Source organism: Pleurodeles waltl, chromosome 7, assembly GCF_031143425.1.
Source record: "Pleurodeles waltl isolate 20211129_DDA chromosome 7, aPleWal1.hap1.20221129, whole genome shotgun sequence".
NCBI classification, from domain to species: domain Eukaryota; kingdom Metazoa; phylum Chordata; class Amphibia; order Caudata; family Salamandridae; genus Pleurodeles; species Pleurodeles waltl.
In genome coordinates, this window is record NC_090446.1 from 173,984,345 (window position 1) to 174,000,943 (window position 16,599).

The 16,599-nt window shown below is 43.8% G+C and overlaps 1 long non-coding RNA gene across 4 annotated transcripts in view; it reads right to left on the reverse strand.

Moving 5' to 3' along the window:
* LOC138303920 (uncharacterized) overlaps window positions 1-16,599 on the reverse strand; it is a 34,897-nt gene that overhangs the window by 12,245 nt on the left and 6,053 nt on the right. For all 4 annotated transcript variants that reach the window (XR_011205463.1, XR_011205465.1, XR_011205464.1 and 1 more), the window contains 3 exons: window positions 8,416-8,482; window positions 6,471-6,637; window positions 5,717-5,883 (listed from right to left, as the gene is read on the reverse strand). This is a non-coding gene — a long non-coding RNA (uncharacterized lncRNA). The remainder of the gene's footprint in view (window positions 1-5,716; window positions 5,884-6,470; window positions 6,638-8,415; window positions 8,483-16,599) is intronic.

Below are 16,599 nucleotides of genomic sequence, written 5' to 3' on the forward strand. Positions count from 1 at the left end.
TGTTGCTGCAGATACACATGTGTGGCATAGACTATAAAGCAGTTACCTCCCCTAAAAGCGGTGGTTTAGACTGTAGGAGTTGAAGTAGTTTGGAATAATGTTCTTAGTACAGCTTGGCCCACTGTAGCTTGTTGTGCATTTAGTACGTCTACACAGTAGTGTTTAGTAAACGTATGAGGCGTAGACCAGGTTGCAGCCTTACATATTTCGCTCATAGGAATGTTTCCTAGAAAGGCCATTGTAGCACCTTTCTTTCTGGTTGAGTGTGCCTTTGGTGTAATAGGCAATTCTCTTTTGGCTTTAAGATAGCATGTTTGAATGCATCTGACTATCCATCTAGCAATGCCTTGTTTAGAGATTGGATTTCCTATGTGTGGTTTTTGAAAAGCTATGAACAGTTGTTTTGTTTTCCTGATTAGCTTTGTTCTGTCAATGTAATACATTAGTGCTCTTTTGATGTCTAATGTATGTAGTGCCTTTTCAGCCACAGAATTTGGTTGTGGGAAGAACACTGGCAATTCTACTGTTTGATTTAAATGGAATGGTGAGATTACTTTTGGCAGAAATTTTGGATTTGTTCTTAGAACTATTTTATTGTTGTGTATTTGAATAAATGGTTCTTGTATGGTAAATGCCTGTATTTCACTTACTCTTCTGAGGGATGTGATTGCAATGAGAAATGCGACCTTCCAGGTTAGATATTGCATTTCACAGGAATGCATGGGTTCGAAAGGTGGACCCATGAGTCTTGTTAAGACGATGTTAAGATTCCATGAAGGAACTGGTGGTGTTCTTGGTGGTATAATTCTTTTTAGCCCTTCCATGAATGCTTTAATAACTGGTATTCTAAATAGAGACGATGAATGAGTAGTTTGTAGGTAAGCAGATATTGCTGCGAGGTGTATTTTTATAGATGAAAAAGCGAGATTTGCTTTTTGCAAATGTAGTAAGTATCCTACTATGTCTTTAGTAGAGGCATGTAATGGTTGTATTTGATTGGAATGGCAGTAGTAAACAAATCTTTTCCACTTAGATGCATAGCAGTGTCTAGTGGAAGGTTTTCTAGCTTGTTTTATGACCTCCATGCATTCTTGTGTGAGGTCTAAGTGTCCGAATTCTAGGATTTCAGGAGCCAAATTGCCAGATTCAATGATGCTGGGTTTGGATGCCTGATCTGTTGTTTGTGTTGTGTTAACAGATCTGGCCTGTTGGGTAGTTTGAGATGCGGTACTAGTGAAAGGTCTAGTAGAGTTGTATACCAAGGTTGTCTTGCCCATGTGGGTGCTATCAGTATGAGTTTGAGTTGGTTTTGACTCAACTTGTTTACTAGATATGGAAGGAGAGGGAGAGGGGGAAAAGCGTACGCAAATATCCCTGACCAACTCATCCATAGAGCATTGCCTTGTGATTCGCGGTGTGGGTACCTGGATGCGAAGTTTTGGCATTTTGAGTTTTCTTTTGTTGCGAACAAATCTATCTGGGGTGTTCCCCAAATTTGAAAGTACTTGTTCAGAACTTGGGGGTGAATTTCCCATTCGTGGACTTGTTGGTGGTCTCGCGAAAGGTTGTCTGCTAGTTGGTTTTGTATTCCTGGAATAAATTGTGCTATTAGGCGAATGTTGTTGTGAATCGCCCACTGCCAAATTCTTTGTGTTAGGAGGCACAATTGTGTTGAGTGTGTTCCTCCTTGTTTGTTTAAATAATACATTGTTGTCATGTTGTCTGTTTTGACAAGAATGTATTTGTGTGTTATTATGGGTTGGAAGGCTTTTAACGCTAGAAATACTGCTAACAGTTCTAGGTAATTGATATGAAATTTTGTTTCGTGTATATCCCATTGTCCTTGAATGCTGTGGTGATTGAGGTGTGCTCCCCACCCTGTCATGGAAGCATCTGTTGTTATAACGTATTGAGGCACTTGGTCCTGAAATGTCCGCCCTTTGTTTAAATTTTTGCTGTTCCACCATAGAAGCGAGAGGTATGTTTGGCGGTCTACCAACACCAGATTTTGAAGTTGACCCTGTGCCTGTGACCATTGTGATGCTAGACACTGTTGTAAGGGTCGCATGTGTAGTCTTGCGTTTGGGACAATGGCTATGCATGACGACATCATGCCTAGAAGTTTTAGCACATGTTTTGCTTGTATCTTTTGGTTTGGAAACATAGCACTTATTACCTTGTGGAATGCCTGCACTCTTTGTGGACTTGGAGTGGCAATTCCTTTTGATGTGTTGATGGTTGCTCCTAGATATTGTTGTGTTTGACACGGTTCTAGGTGTGATTTTGTATAGTTGATGGAAAACCCCAGTTTGTGAAGGGTTTGTATGACAAATGTGGTGTCGTTTGCGCATTTTTTTACTGTGTTGGTCTTGATTAGCCAATCGTCTAGGTAAGGGAACACATGTATCTGTTGTCTCCTGATGTGTGCTGCTACTACTGCTAGACATTTTGTGAACACTCTTGGTGCAGTTGTTATTCCGAATGGCAACACCTTGAATTGGTAATGTATTCCTTTGAATACGAACCGTAGGTACTTTCTGTGAGAAGGGTGTATTGGTATATGAAAGTACGCATCCTTTAGGTCTAATGTGGTCATGTAATCTTGCTGTTTGAGCAGTGGAATGATGTCTTGTAGTGTGACCATGTGAAAATGGTCCGATATGATGTAGGTATTTAGTGTCCTGAGATCTAATATTGGTCTTAATGTTTTGTCTTTTTTTGGAATTAGAAAGTACAGGGAGTAAACTCCTGTGTTTTTTTGTTGTACTGGTACTAACTCTATTGCATCCTTTTGCAGTAGTGCTTGAACTTCTAGTCCTAAAAGTTCTAAATGTTGTGGTGACATTTTGCGTGTTTTGGGGGGATGTTTGGTGGGAAGTTGTGGAATTCTATGCAATAGCCATGTTGGATTATTGCTAATACCCAATTGTCTGTTGTAATCTGTTGCCAAGATTGGTAGAATTGGCTTAGTCTTCCCCCCACTGGTGTTGAGTGAAGGGGTTGCGTGACTTGAAAGTCACTGTTTAGGTGGAGGTGTTTTTGGAGTCTGGAATCTTCCCCTACTCCTTGGGAATTGACCCCCCCGATATCCCCTGAAACCTCCCCTTTGGAAGGAACCCTGATATGGTGTGGTTCTTGTTTGTTGGCTGGTGGTGTCTGTGGGTTGGCCACAAAACCCCCCTCTAAATGGAGTTTTTCTGAAAGAGCCTCTGCTCTGCGGGGAGTAGAGTGCGCCCATGGCCTTGGCCGTGTCTGTGTCCTTTTTAAGTTTTTCAATGGCTGTATCCACTTCAGAGCCAAAAAGTTGTTTCTCGTTGAAGGGCATATTAAGGACAGCCTGCTGGATTTCAGGTTTGAAGCCTGAAGTGCGTAGCCAAGCGTGTCTCCTTATGGTGACAGCAGTGTTGACTGTTCTTGCTGCAGTATCGGCTGCGTCTAGTGAAGAGCGGATTTGATTGTTTGAGATCGTTTGTCCCTCTTCCACTATTTGCTGCGCCCTTTTTTGGTATTCCTGGGGAAGATGGTCTACGAGAAGTTGCATCTCGTCCCAGTGTGCTCGGTCATATCTGGCCAGCAGCGCTTGTGAATTTGCGATGCGCCACTGGTTGGCTGCCTGTGATGCTACTCTTTTCCCTGCCGCATCAAATTTTCGGCTTTCTTTGTCCGGAGGTGGGGCGTCGCCAGATGTATGTGAATTTGCTCTCTTGCGTGCTGCCCCTACTACCACGGAGTCAGGTGGTAACTGCGAAGTAATAAACACTGGGTCTGTGGGTGGTGGTTTGTATTTCTTATCCACCCTTGGGGTGATGGCTCTTGATTTTACGGGCTCTTCAAAAATTTGTTTTGCGTACCGTAACATCCCTGGTAGCATTGGGAGACATTGATATTGGCTGTGTGTAGCCGAGAGGGTGTTAAATAAAAAATCATCCTCTATAGGATCGGAATGCAGTTGGACATTGTGGAATTCTGCTGCCCTAGCCACCAGTTGCGAGTATGAGGTACTGTCCTCTGGCGGTGACGGCTTTGTGGGGTATGACTCGGGATCATTGTCCGGCACTGGGGTGTCATACAGGTCCCAAGCGTCTTGATCCTGATCGTCATGACTTATGGTAGTTTGCGCTGGTGAGTGCATTTGTGGCGGTGTTTGTGCCGGCGATGCCTGTGGTGGAGAGGGCGGAGGCGTGACTTTTTTAACCACTTTGGCTTGTGGTTGTGCGTCATCCTTTGGAAGTTCGATCCTTCTTTTCCTCATGATTGGGGGAAGGGTTGATATCTTCCCTGTGTCGTGCTGGATGTACAGTCTCTTTTGTGTGTAGTCCGATTCTACACTTTGGAGCTCTTGTCCAAATCTGTGCATTTGGCCACTTATTCCTTGTTCCTCTGAGTAGGATGAAGGTGTGGTATTTTTCGGCGCCGAGAGAGAATCTTTTTTCGGTTTCGTCACCGACAGATTTTTTGTTCCTTTCGGCATGGATTCTCGGTGCCGATGTTTTTCGGTGCCGGTATCTTGTTTTTGTCTCTCGGAGCCGCTTTCTCGGCTCCGAGGTTGCTCCATGGCGGTCCCTCGACCGGAGTCGGGTGTCTTCGCTATGGGCGTGCCCTTTTTCGGCGCCTTCGACGGGTCGCCTGTTTTATGGGTCGAGCCATGGCCTGTTGGCAGTGGCGTCCCCTGGGCTTTCGGTTTGTCGATGGATTTACTTTGACGTCTTACTCACAGTTTGTTGCTGTTGTTCGACGTCGGAGTCTCCGGATTCTGATTCCGGAACCGAGAATGTTTCCTCTTCCTCGTCGTAACGTTGTTTTGTCGACGTGGACGCCATTTGTTGACGCCTGGCTCTTCGGTCCCGGAGTGTTTTTCTGGACCGGAAGGCTCGACAGGCTTCACAGGTATCCTCCTTGTGCTCGGGGGACAAGCACAAGTTACAGACCAAGTGCTGATCTGTATAAGGATACTTACTGTGACATTTTGGGCAGAAACGAAACTGGGTCCGTTCCATCGGCTTCGATGTCGCACGCGGTCGGGCCGACCAGGCCCCGGTGGGGGATCGAAACTACCCCAAAGTCTTCCGATAATCGGTGTCGATGTACCTAACTATCCCGATACCGAACGGAACAATACCGACGCTTTCTTCCGAGATTCTGACTAACTTTCCGAACCGAAACACAGAGCGAAAAGGAATACGTCCGAACCCGACAGCGGAAAAAAACAATCTAAGATGGAGTCGACGCCCATGCGCAATGGAGCCGAGGAGGGAGGAGTCCTTCGGTCCCGTGACCAAAAAGACTTCTTCGAAGAAAAACAACTTGTAATACTCCGAGCCCAACACTAGGCAGCGGACTGTGCCACACATGTGTATCTGCAGCAACATATGCCATTGAACATTTATTTTCACACGCAACATATATACACACACACACACACACAGTAACCAACCAATTTCCTCACCTTAGAAAACCTCCAAAAATTTGCTCAACAAAAATGTTTAGTATTAGTACTTCCTCTTATTAAATAGTGACTGGATCTCAGAGTAATCCTGCTTAAATACCAGCTCGTCACTAGGTTCAGCTACTGGCATTTTCTTCATCATTGATCCAGACACTGTACCAAACAGACTACCCAACACAGAGCCGTGGACGTACAACAGATCAACTGAAACCTTCCTGCGAAGAGCATCTGTCCTGCCTAGCATCATCTAGAAAAAATAAAAATAAACACCTTGATCCAGTGATGTCTGCATACATATGCATGGAAAGGATCAGCTGGGATCTCCTTCAGCACATGCCTGGTCTTGATCACTCTCGCGTACTGACCGAATGGAAAATTACGACAGTTCTCTTGGCATCTGCATTCCTCATGTTACATCATCTAGTGGCCATTCCCATCTACAAAAAAAAAAAAAAAAAAAATTGCATGTTATTTGACAGTCTCACTGAGAGCAGGTAGTGGAGATTGTGCAGGGGTAATTTATTAATTACAAGATCCAGAACGCTCTGGTGTTTGTAAGCGATATATAGTAGAAACTGCGCTTGAGGATGAACATTTGTGAACAAGACAGTGATGGTCAAAACACGTACTGTTAATGAGCAAATAAACAGTACTATTCTGCTAGGGAGTGTGTCACTTTTCTTTTGTTACTATATTATATATTTTCACACACAACATATACACACACACACACAGTAAGCAACCAATTTCCTCACCTTAGAAAACCTCCAAATATTTGATCAACAAAAATGTGTCGTATTAGTACTTCCTCTCTTTAAATTGTGACTGGATCTCAGAGTAATCCTGCTTAAATACCAGCTCTTCACTAGGTTCAGCTACTGGCATTTTCTTCATCATTGATCCAGACACTGTACCAACAGACTACCCAACACAGAGCCGTGGACGTACAACAGATCAACTGAAACCTTTCTGTGAAGAGCACCTGTCCTGCCTAGCATCATCTAGAAAAAATAAAAATAAACACCTTGATCCAGTGATGTCTGCATACATATGCATGGAAAGGATCAGCTGGGATCTCCTTCAGCACATGCCTGGTCTTGATCACTCTCGCGTACTGACCGAATGGAAAATTACGACAGTTCTCTTGGCATCTGCATTCCTCATGTTACATCATCTAGTGGCCGTTCCCATCTAAAAAAAAAAAAAAAAAAAATATAAAGCATAAAGTCCAAATTTAGCTAATGAAGCCACACAGAAAGATGTGGTAGGGCACAAAAGCAGGCATGTACTCTCAACATACATATTCAAACGAAAATATATCGTATTTAGCCCTACACCTACAAAAAACAAAAAATGTCAAAGGCTATGGTTTATCTGGCAGTTTATTCCAGGTACTGACATTGTTGCTTGCATAGCAGACAGGCAAACTCACTATTTCTTATGAGAAATAGAATGAAACTTTAAGCTTGAGAAATTCACACACAACCTTCCCTGCTGCATTCCTCGTTCTGTTGACTACATATCCATGAATTGCACTGAAATTTGAATTCAAGTCTTCCTCATTCCACTCCAGTGTTTACATGTATCAGCTTTATCACAATCCTTAGGAATGGGCCATAACTGATTAAGCCACAGAAAATTTTAGAGTCAAACACCACAAGACCAGAGATGGAACAATGAGCACAAGTTACAGCTAATCTGTGATAAAAAAAAATGCTCATCTACTGGATACAATGTATGGATCTACAACAAGCGCAACTTCAATGATCAAGTGTTTTCAAGTTCCGCCATCATGACTCCTTATTGATAAAGGATGCATTTCAACAAAATAGCAATCTGTCTTAATACACTGGCTTCATAATCAAATTTTGAGGATTTTGATTTAGCACATCTTGGGCTGTTTGTTCATGCACCGCCCCATATTAAAGATGGAATGCATTTACTGCATTTTAGATCGACTGAAGACTAAATAATTTATCATGGGTTATTCCTGGATGCTTCCATAACTGGATGATGTTTGGCATGTAAGCAGCAGATAACACCTACAAGAGCACAAAACAGATTTTCTACATAAAAAAAGCTTCAGACCTATATTTCAAGTCCTCGTACTGTAGCATCTTGATGATGGCTGTCCCCAGCTCCATGGCCTCCCCAAATCCACACTGCCCCTCGCTTAAAGGTACCCTACAACCTTCAGTACTATATTATGACCTAAAAAAATAAAATAAAAAATATGACCACATCACTCGCACTATGATTGAACTCCACAGACAGCCCATGGAACGGCACACCTTGATTTCTGGTTGACAAGCTTGCCATCTTCAGAGGCTCGTCATTCCTGCTGACAGGAAACCATCAGACTGAAGATAAATAAATCTATCTGTGCATGGAGGTCTTGAACAATATCCTGTATACACCACGACAGCCCCTAAACTAGCTCCAGTTTAGTAAGCAGCTTAACACTCCACTATAGAAGTAACACTACATCATAATGCAGTGAAAGCCCACTTTTCACTCTCAGAACCCAGCTATCCCTCCAACCACTGCTCTTCCGTGCCCCACCTTATAGAACGCACCTCAAGTTTATTTTAATTTACTCCCTTTGCTATTTAGTATATACTACTGTCCCAGAGTGAAACATATTTCTAAACTCATGTTTTAGGCTTTACAGCCCTGTGCACAAGTAGATGAACAACTGTTTTGTGCATAGCAATATCAATCTATTCAGTGGCAGCCAGATCTCAGAGTAATCCTGCTTAAGTACCAAATCTTCATTGGCTTCAGCTAAAAGGTACTTGCTTCATCACTGATCCAGCCACGAACCCCAGAAGTTTAATACAGAAATTCCACATAGCCAAACAAGGATCTCAAACATCCTTATCTGCCAAGCGCACACACCAACCCGTCAATCCATCTTTAAAAAAAAAAAAAAACATAACCGACACCTCAGTTATATTTTACAGGCTTACTTCTTGATGTAGGTAAAGTCATGTCAGCCAGCTGCATCTCACAGGTAGACAAAGGAAGAAGGATCACCTAGTTACGAAGGGAAAAATAAATAAATGAAGAAGATACAAAAACACACACAAAATAAAAACAAGACTTGGGGCCCAATTCATAAAGTGATGGTCTGCGGAAGGACAAACTTATGGTGGCGGTTGGACTGCCACACCCCTGGCGTTCTGACTGTCAGATTATGATCCTGGAAGTCAGACCACCACCTCCGCTGGCACTCCGATGTGTTGGTGGCGGTTGGAGATGTGGTCAGCCACTGCGGTGCCCATGGCGGCACTGTTGTGCTGATAAAGACTCCACCTTCTGCCAGCCTTTCCATGGCAAGTGCACCACCCTGGGAAAGATGGCAGAAAGCCAGTGCTGAGCCCCCCCCCCCCCCCCCTGCTATACAGACCGTGCACATTCTGAGGTTGCTGGTGCGCAAGAGCATTGGCCTCGGCTCAGTCAGGTGGAAACACTATTTCCACCAGCTGACCGGCATCATAATACAAAGTTTCTGCTGGTCAGCCTAGTGGAAACACCGTAATACGGGGATGAGGCTGCCTCATTCCCGCAGCTTTGGCACCAAAGTCTTAATCAGGCTCTTAGAATTTTATCAGTAAAACTCATAAAGATAATACTTAGCAAGGCGCAAGTTGTACACTGCAACAGCTAGCAGAAGCTTTTGTAGAAAGTGTGGTGCAAGAACCTTAGAGTAAACCTGTTTAGAAAACAAACTGCTCGTTCCCAGAGTACGTAAATGGTATTTATACATCAAAGACCTACAACAGTGACCACACCCAGTTGCAATAGGTGTCCGAACCAATCAATACATTAGTATGCTCCTTATCAGTAAGTGGTCTGCAGACAAGATCCAAATCTTCCTAATATACAAAATGAACAGCTTGACTGTGACTGTAATATATTCACATCGTCCAGTGTGCTGCAGCGTTAATGCCAGAGAATTATCTACTAGAATAAGGATGCTAGAAATGTCAACTCTCTACCCAATAGATGACACGGGGCATGGCTACACCTTCAGACTTTCCACTGGATCACACAGTTACTAACAAAACATGTGGTGGGAAATAACAGGCTCTGAAATATTCCTTGCAGAATACATCCTGGTAATGAAAAACACACGTTGTACACAGCAATGGAGGTTAAGAGTGAAAACTTCACTGCTCTCAAGTCTCATTGTAGCATCAACTCTTACCCTGATGGGAGAGGCAAATTATTATGCACCAGACAAACTAAATAATGATCATTTATACAACACACATCTGTGGGTGCTTAAATACAAGCTGGTCACTTAGACCCTAATGGTAGTACAAACAAATGCAGCTGTGCCCATTTTTTGAACTTACGTCCATTTATAGCCAAACTGGCCTAGTACACATTTTGAATATGCAGCGCAATACAAAGATCCTTGAAGTCAACGTTCAGGAAGCAACCACTTTTCTATCACCTATAAAGCTCTTTGTCAGAACTCTCCATAATACGTAGCACAGAAATGTAAAGCCTAGGAAGAACCGAACTCTGGAAGCAAAGAAATACACACCCTGAAGTCCCAATGCACAAAAGTCAATCTTTTTTAAGCGATGCACCGCAAATAAAAAGCGCAACCACTGCCCCTCCACACACACACACACATATATATATATATAAAAAAAAATTAAAAAAAAAAAAAAAACACACACAACACAGGGGGCTAAAAGATTTTTTCTAACTAGTTCACTCAACAAGCCAAGCTGGAAAATGTGTGAATTGAGCTCATTTTCTCTAATCCAGAATGCCGAGGTATTATTACCTTTAAAGAATCACCCTTGCTTTAAAATAGAACCCCTAACTCAACAAGCGCCTTCACTGCTTAAGGATGCAGTACCACAACCTTCCTGCAACGCTGGTGGATATACCAGGACTGCATGTTTGTTTGCTATTTGCCTCATCTCTACTTTTGTTTTTTCTTGTCCAGATTCCACAATACTGCTACCTTACAATTATGAAGGTTAACGTACTTGCATTAAATCCATTTAGTCTGGGCATTCACCTGAGCTCCGTTTTTGCTTATGTGGGTCCGGCAAGCATGTTTGAAATGATTATGGTGAATATACGCACAAGTGATTTAACGTAAAGTCCTCTGCAATCACCAGTAATGCAATTTATGCTATATAAATCCTCATAACTCAATAATATATGTGTAAGGAAATGCCTCCTTGGCATGGTTACCCCCAGACTTTTTGCCTTTGATGATGCTATGTTTTGATTTGAAAGTGTGCTGAGGCCTGCTAACCAGGCCCCAGCACCAGTGTTCTTTCCCTAACCTGTACTTTTGTTTACACAATTGGCCCACCCTGGCATCCAGGTAAGTCCCTTGTAACTGGTACCCCTGGTACCAAGGGCCCTGATGCCAGGGAAGGTCTCTAAGGGATGCAGCATGTCTTATGCCACCCTAGGGACCCCTCACTCAGCACAGACACACTGCTTGCCAGCTTGTGTGTGCTGGTGAGGACAAAACGAGTAAGTCGACATGGCACTCCCCTCAGGGTGCCATGCCAACCTCACGCTGCCTATGCAGTATAGATAAGTCACCCCTCTAGTAGGCCTTACAGCCCTAAGGCAGGGTGCACTATACCATAGATGAGGGCACCAGTGCATGAGCACTGTGCCCCTACAGTGTCTAAGCCAAACCTTAGACATTGTAAGTGCAGGGTAGCCATAAGAGTATATGGTCTGGGAGTCTGTCAAACACGAACTCCACAGCACCATAATGGCTACACTGAAATGAAAATGTCACTTACCCAGTGTACATCTGTTCGTGGCATTAGTCGCTGCAGATTCACATGTTTGGCACAGTCCGCTGCCTGGTGTTGGGCTCGGAGTATTACAAGTTGTTTTTCTTCGAAGAAGTCTTTTTGGTCACGGGACCGAAGGACTCCTCCCTCTTTGGCTCCATTGCGCATGGGCGTCGACTCCATCTTAGATTGTTTTCCCCGCAGAGGGTGAGGATGGAGTTGTTTGGTATAAATAGTGCCCATGCAATGGAGTGAATATGTATGTATGATAAGAGTTTCTAAAAATTATTTACAAATGTTCAGATGTTTAAGGTTTATGATCTACTTCTAAACGGCTACAGGCTTCCCGGGGAGGTGGGAGGGTACATGTGAATCTGCAGCGACTAATGCCACGAACAGATGTACACTGGGTAAGTGACATTTTCAGTTCGATGGCATATGTTGCTGCAGATACACATGTTTGGCATAGACTGTAAAGCAGTTACCTCCCCTAAAAGCGGTGGTTTAGCCTGTAGGAGTTGAAGTAGTTTGGAATAATGTTCTTAGTACAGCTTGGCCCACTGTAGCTTGTTGTGCATTTAGTACGTCTACACAGTAGTGTTTAGTAAACGTATGAGGCGTAGACCAGGTTGCAGCCTTACATATTTCGCTCATAGGAATGTTTCCTAGAAAGGCCATTGTAGCACCTTTCTTTCTGGTTGAGTGTGCCTTTGGTGTAATAGGCAATTCTCTTTTGGCTTTAAGATAGCATGTTTGAATGCACCTGACTATCCATCTAGCAATGCCTTGTTTAGAGATTGGATTTCCTATGTGTGGTTTTTGAAAAGCTATGAACAGTTGTTTTGTTTTCCTGATTAGCTTTGTTCTGTCAATGTAATACATTAGTGCTCTTTTGATGTCCAATGTATGTAGTGCCCTTTCAGCCACAGAATTTGGTTGTGGGAAGAACACTGGCAATTCTACTGTTTGATTTAAATGGAATGGTGAGATTACTTTTGGCAGAAATTTAGGATTTGTTCTTAGAACTATTTTATTGTTGTGTATTTGAATAAATGGTTCTTGTATGGTAAATGCCTGTATTTCACTTACTCTTCTGAGGGATGTGATTGCAATGAGAAATGCGACCTTCCAGGTTAGATATTGCATTTCACAGGAATGCATGGGTTCGAAAGGGGGACCCATGAGTCTTGTTAAGACGATGTTAAGGTTCCATGAAGGAACTGGTGGTGTTCTTGGTGGTATAATTCTTTTTAGCCCTTCCATGAATGCTTTAATAACTGGTATTCTAAATAGAGACGATGAATGAGTAGTTTGTAGGTAAGCAGATATAGCTGCGAGGTGTATTTTTATAGATGAAAAAGCGAGATTCGCTTTTTGCAAATGTAGTAAGTATCCTACTATGTCTTTAGTAGAGGCATGTACTGGTTGTATTTGATTGGCATGGCAGTAGTAAACAAATCTTTTCCACTTAGATGCATAGCAGTGTCTAGTGGAAGGTTTTCTAGCTTGTTTTATGACCTCCATGCATTCTTGTGTGAGGTCCAAGTGTCCAAATTCTAGGATTTCAGGAGCCAAATTGCCAGATTCAATGATGCTGGGTTTGGATGTCTGATCTGTTGTTTGTGTTGTGTTAACAGATCTGGCCTGTTGGGTAGTTTGACATGCGGTACTAGTGAAAGGTCTAGTAGAGTTGTATACCAAGGTTGTCTTGCCCATGTGGGTGCTATCAGTATGAGTTTGAGTTGGTTTTGACTCAACTTGTTTACTAGATATGGAAGGAGAGGGAGAGGGGGAAAAGCGTACGCAAATATCCCTGACCAATTCATCCATAGAGCATTGCCTTGTGATTCGCGGTGTGGGTACCTGGATGCGAAGTTTTGGCATTTTGAGTTTTCTCTTGTTGCGAACAAATCTATCTGGGGTGTTCCCCAAATTTGAAAGTACTTGTTCAGAACTTGGGGGTGAATTTCCCATTCGTGGACTTGTTGGTGGTCTCGCGAAAGGTTGTCTGCTAGTTGGTTTTGTATTCCTGGAATAAATTGTGCTATTAGGCGAATGTTGTTGTGAATCGCCCACTGCCAAATTTTTTGTGTTAGGAGGCACAATTGTGTTGAGTGTGTTCCTCCTTGTTTGTTTAGATAATACATTGTTGTCATGTTGTCTGTTTTGACAAGAATGTATTTGTGTGTTATTATGGGTTGGAAGGCTTTTAACGCTAGAAATACTGCCAACAGTTCTAGGTAATTGATATGAAGTTTTGTTTCGTGTATATCCCATTGTCCTTGAATGCTGTGGTGATTGAGGTGTGCTCCCCACCCTGTCATGGAAGCATCTGTTGTTATAACGTATTGAGGCACTGGGTCCTGAAATGTCCGCCCTTTGTTTAAATTTTTGCTGTTCCACCATAGAAGCGAGAGGTATGTTTGGCGGTCTACCAACACCAGATTTTGAAGTTGACCCTGTGCCTGTGACCATTGTGATGCTAGACACTGTTGTAAGGGTCGCATGTGTAGTCTTGCGTTTGGGACAATGGCTATGCATGATGACATCATGCCTAGAAGTTTTAGCACAAGTTTTGCTTGTATTTTTTGGTTTGGAAACATAGCACTTATTAGCTTGTGGAATGCTTGCACTCTTTGTGGACTTGGAGTGGCAATTCCTTTTGATGTGTTGATGGTTGCTCCTAGATATTGTTGTGTTTGACACGGTTCTAGGTGTGATTTTGTGTAGTTGATGGAAAACCCCAGTTTGTGAAGGGTTTGTATGACAAAGGTGGTGTCGTTTGCGCATTTTTTTACTGTGTTGGTTTTGATTAGCCAGTCGTCTAGGTAAGGGAACACATGTATCTGTTGTCTCCTGATGTGTGCTGCTACTACTGCTAGACATTTTGTGAACACTCTTGGTGCAGTTGTTATTCCGAATGGCAACACCTTGAACTGGTAATGTATTCCTTTTAATACGAACCGTAGGTACTTTCTGTGAGAAGGGTGTATTGGTATATGAAAGTACGCATCCTTTAGGTCTAATGTGGTCATGTAATCTTGCTTTTTGAGCAGTGGAATGATGTCTTGTAGTGTGACCATGTGAAAATGGTCCGATATGATGTAGGTATTTAGTGTCCTGAGATCTAATATTGGTCTTAATGTTTCGTCTCTTTTTGGAATTAGAAAGTACAGGGAGTAAACTCCTGTGTTTTTTTGTTGTACTGGTACTAATTCTATTGCATCCTTTTGCAGTAGTGCTTGAACTTCTAGTCCTAAAAGTTCTAAATGATGTTGTGACATTTTGCGTGTTTTGGGGGGGATGTTTGGTGGGAAGTTGTGGAATTCTATGCAATAGCCATGTTGGATTATTGCTAATACCCAATTGTCTGTTGTAATCTGTTGCCAAGCTTGGTAGAATTGGCTTAGTCTTCCCCCCACTGGTGTTGAGTGAAGGGGTTGCGTGACTTGAAAGTCACTGTTTAGGTGGAGGTGTTTTTGGAGTCTGGAATCTTCCCCTACTCCTTGGGAATTGACCCCCCCGATATCCCCTGAAACCACCCCTTTGGAAGGAACCCTGATATGGTGTGGTTCTTGATTGTTGGCTGGTGGTGTCTGTGGGTTGGCCACGAAACCCCCCTCTAAATGGAGTTTTTCTGAAAGTGCCTCTGCTCTGCGGGGAGTAGAGTGCGCCCATGGCTTTGGCCGTGTCTGTGTCCTTTTTAAGTTTTTCAATGGCTGTATCCACTTCCGAGCCAAACAGTTGTTTCTCGTTGAAGGGCATATTAAGGACAGCCTGCTGGATTTCAGGTTTGAAGCCTGAAGTGCGTAGCCAAGCGTGTCTCCTTATGGTGACAGCAGTGTTGACTGTTCTTGCTGCAGTATCGGCTGCGTCTAGTGAAGAGCGGATTTGATTGTTTGAGATCGTTTGTCCCTCTTCCACTATTTGCTGCGCCCTTTTTTGGTATTCCTGGGGAAGATGGTCTACGAGAAGTTGCATCTCGTCCCAGTGTGTGCGGTCATATCTGGCCAGCAGCGCTTGTGAATTTGCGATGCGCCACTGGTTGGCTGCCTGTGACGCCACTCTTTTCCCTGCCGCGTCAAATTTTCTGCTTTCTTTGTCCGGAGGTGGGGCGTCGCCAGATGTATGTGAATTTGCTCTTTTGCGAGCTGCCCCTACTACCACAGAGTCGGGTGGTAACTGTGAAGTAATAAACACTGGGTCTGTGGGTGGTGGTTTGTATTTCTTATCCACCCTTGGGGTGATGGCTCTTGATTTTACGGGCTCCTCAAAAATTTGTTTTGCGTGCCGTAACATCCCTGGTAGCATTGGGAGACATTGATATTGGCTATGTGTAGCCGAGAGGGTGTTAAATAAGAAATCATCCTCTATAGGATCGGAATGCAGTTGGACATTGTGGAAGTCTGCAGCCCTAGCCACCAGTTGCGAGTATGAGGTACTGTCCTCTGGCGGTGACGGCTTTGTGGGGTATGACTCGGGATCATTGTCCGGCACTGGGGTGTCATACAGGTCCCAAGCGTCTTGATCCTGATCGTCATGACTTATGGTAGTTTGCGCTGGTGAGTGCATTTGTGGCGGTGTTTGTGCCGGCGATGCCTGTGGAGGAGAGGGCGGAGGCGTGACTTTTTTAACCACTTTGGCTTGTGGTTGTGTGTCATCCTTTGGAAGTCCGATCTTTCTTTTCCTCATGATTGGGGGAAGGGTTGATATCTTCCCTGTATCTTGCTGGATGCACAGTCTCTTTTGTGTGTAGTCCGATTCTACACTTTGGAGCTCTTGTCCAAATTTGTGCATTTGACCACTTAGTCCTTGTTCCTCTGAGTAGGATGAAGGTGTGGTATTTTTCGGCGCCGAGAGAGAATGTTTTTTCGGTTTCGGCACCGACAGTATTTTTGTTCCTTTCGGCACGGATTCTCGGTGCCGATGTCTTTCGGTGCCGGTATCTTGTTTTTGTCTCTCGGAGCCGCTTTCTCGGCTCCGAGGTTGCTCCATGGCGGTCCCTCGACCGGAGTCGGGTGTCTTCGCTATGGGCGTGCCCTTTTTCGGCCCCTTCGACGGGTCGCCTGATTTATGGGTCGAGCCATGGCCTGTTGGCAGTGGCGTCCCCTGGGCTTTTGGTTTGTCGATGGATTTACTTTTCGACGTCTTACTCACAGTTTGTTGCTGTTGTTCGACGTCGGAGTCTCCGGATTCTGATTCCGGAACCGAGAATGTTTCCTCTTCGTCGTCGAAACGTTGTTTTGTCGACGTGGACGCCATTTGGTGACGCCTGGCTCTTCGGTCCCGGAGTGTTTTTCTGGACCGGAAGGCTCGACAGGCTTCACAGGTATCCTCCTTGTGCTCGGGGGACAAGCACAAGTT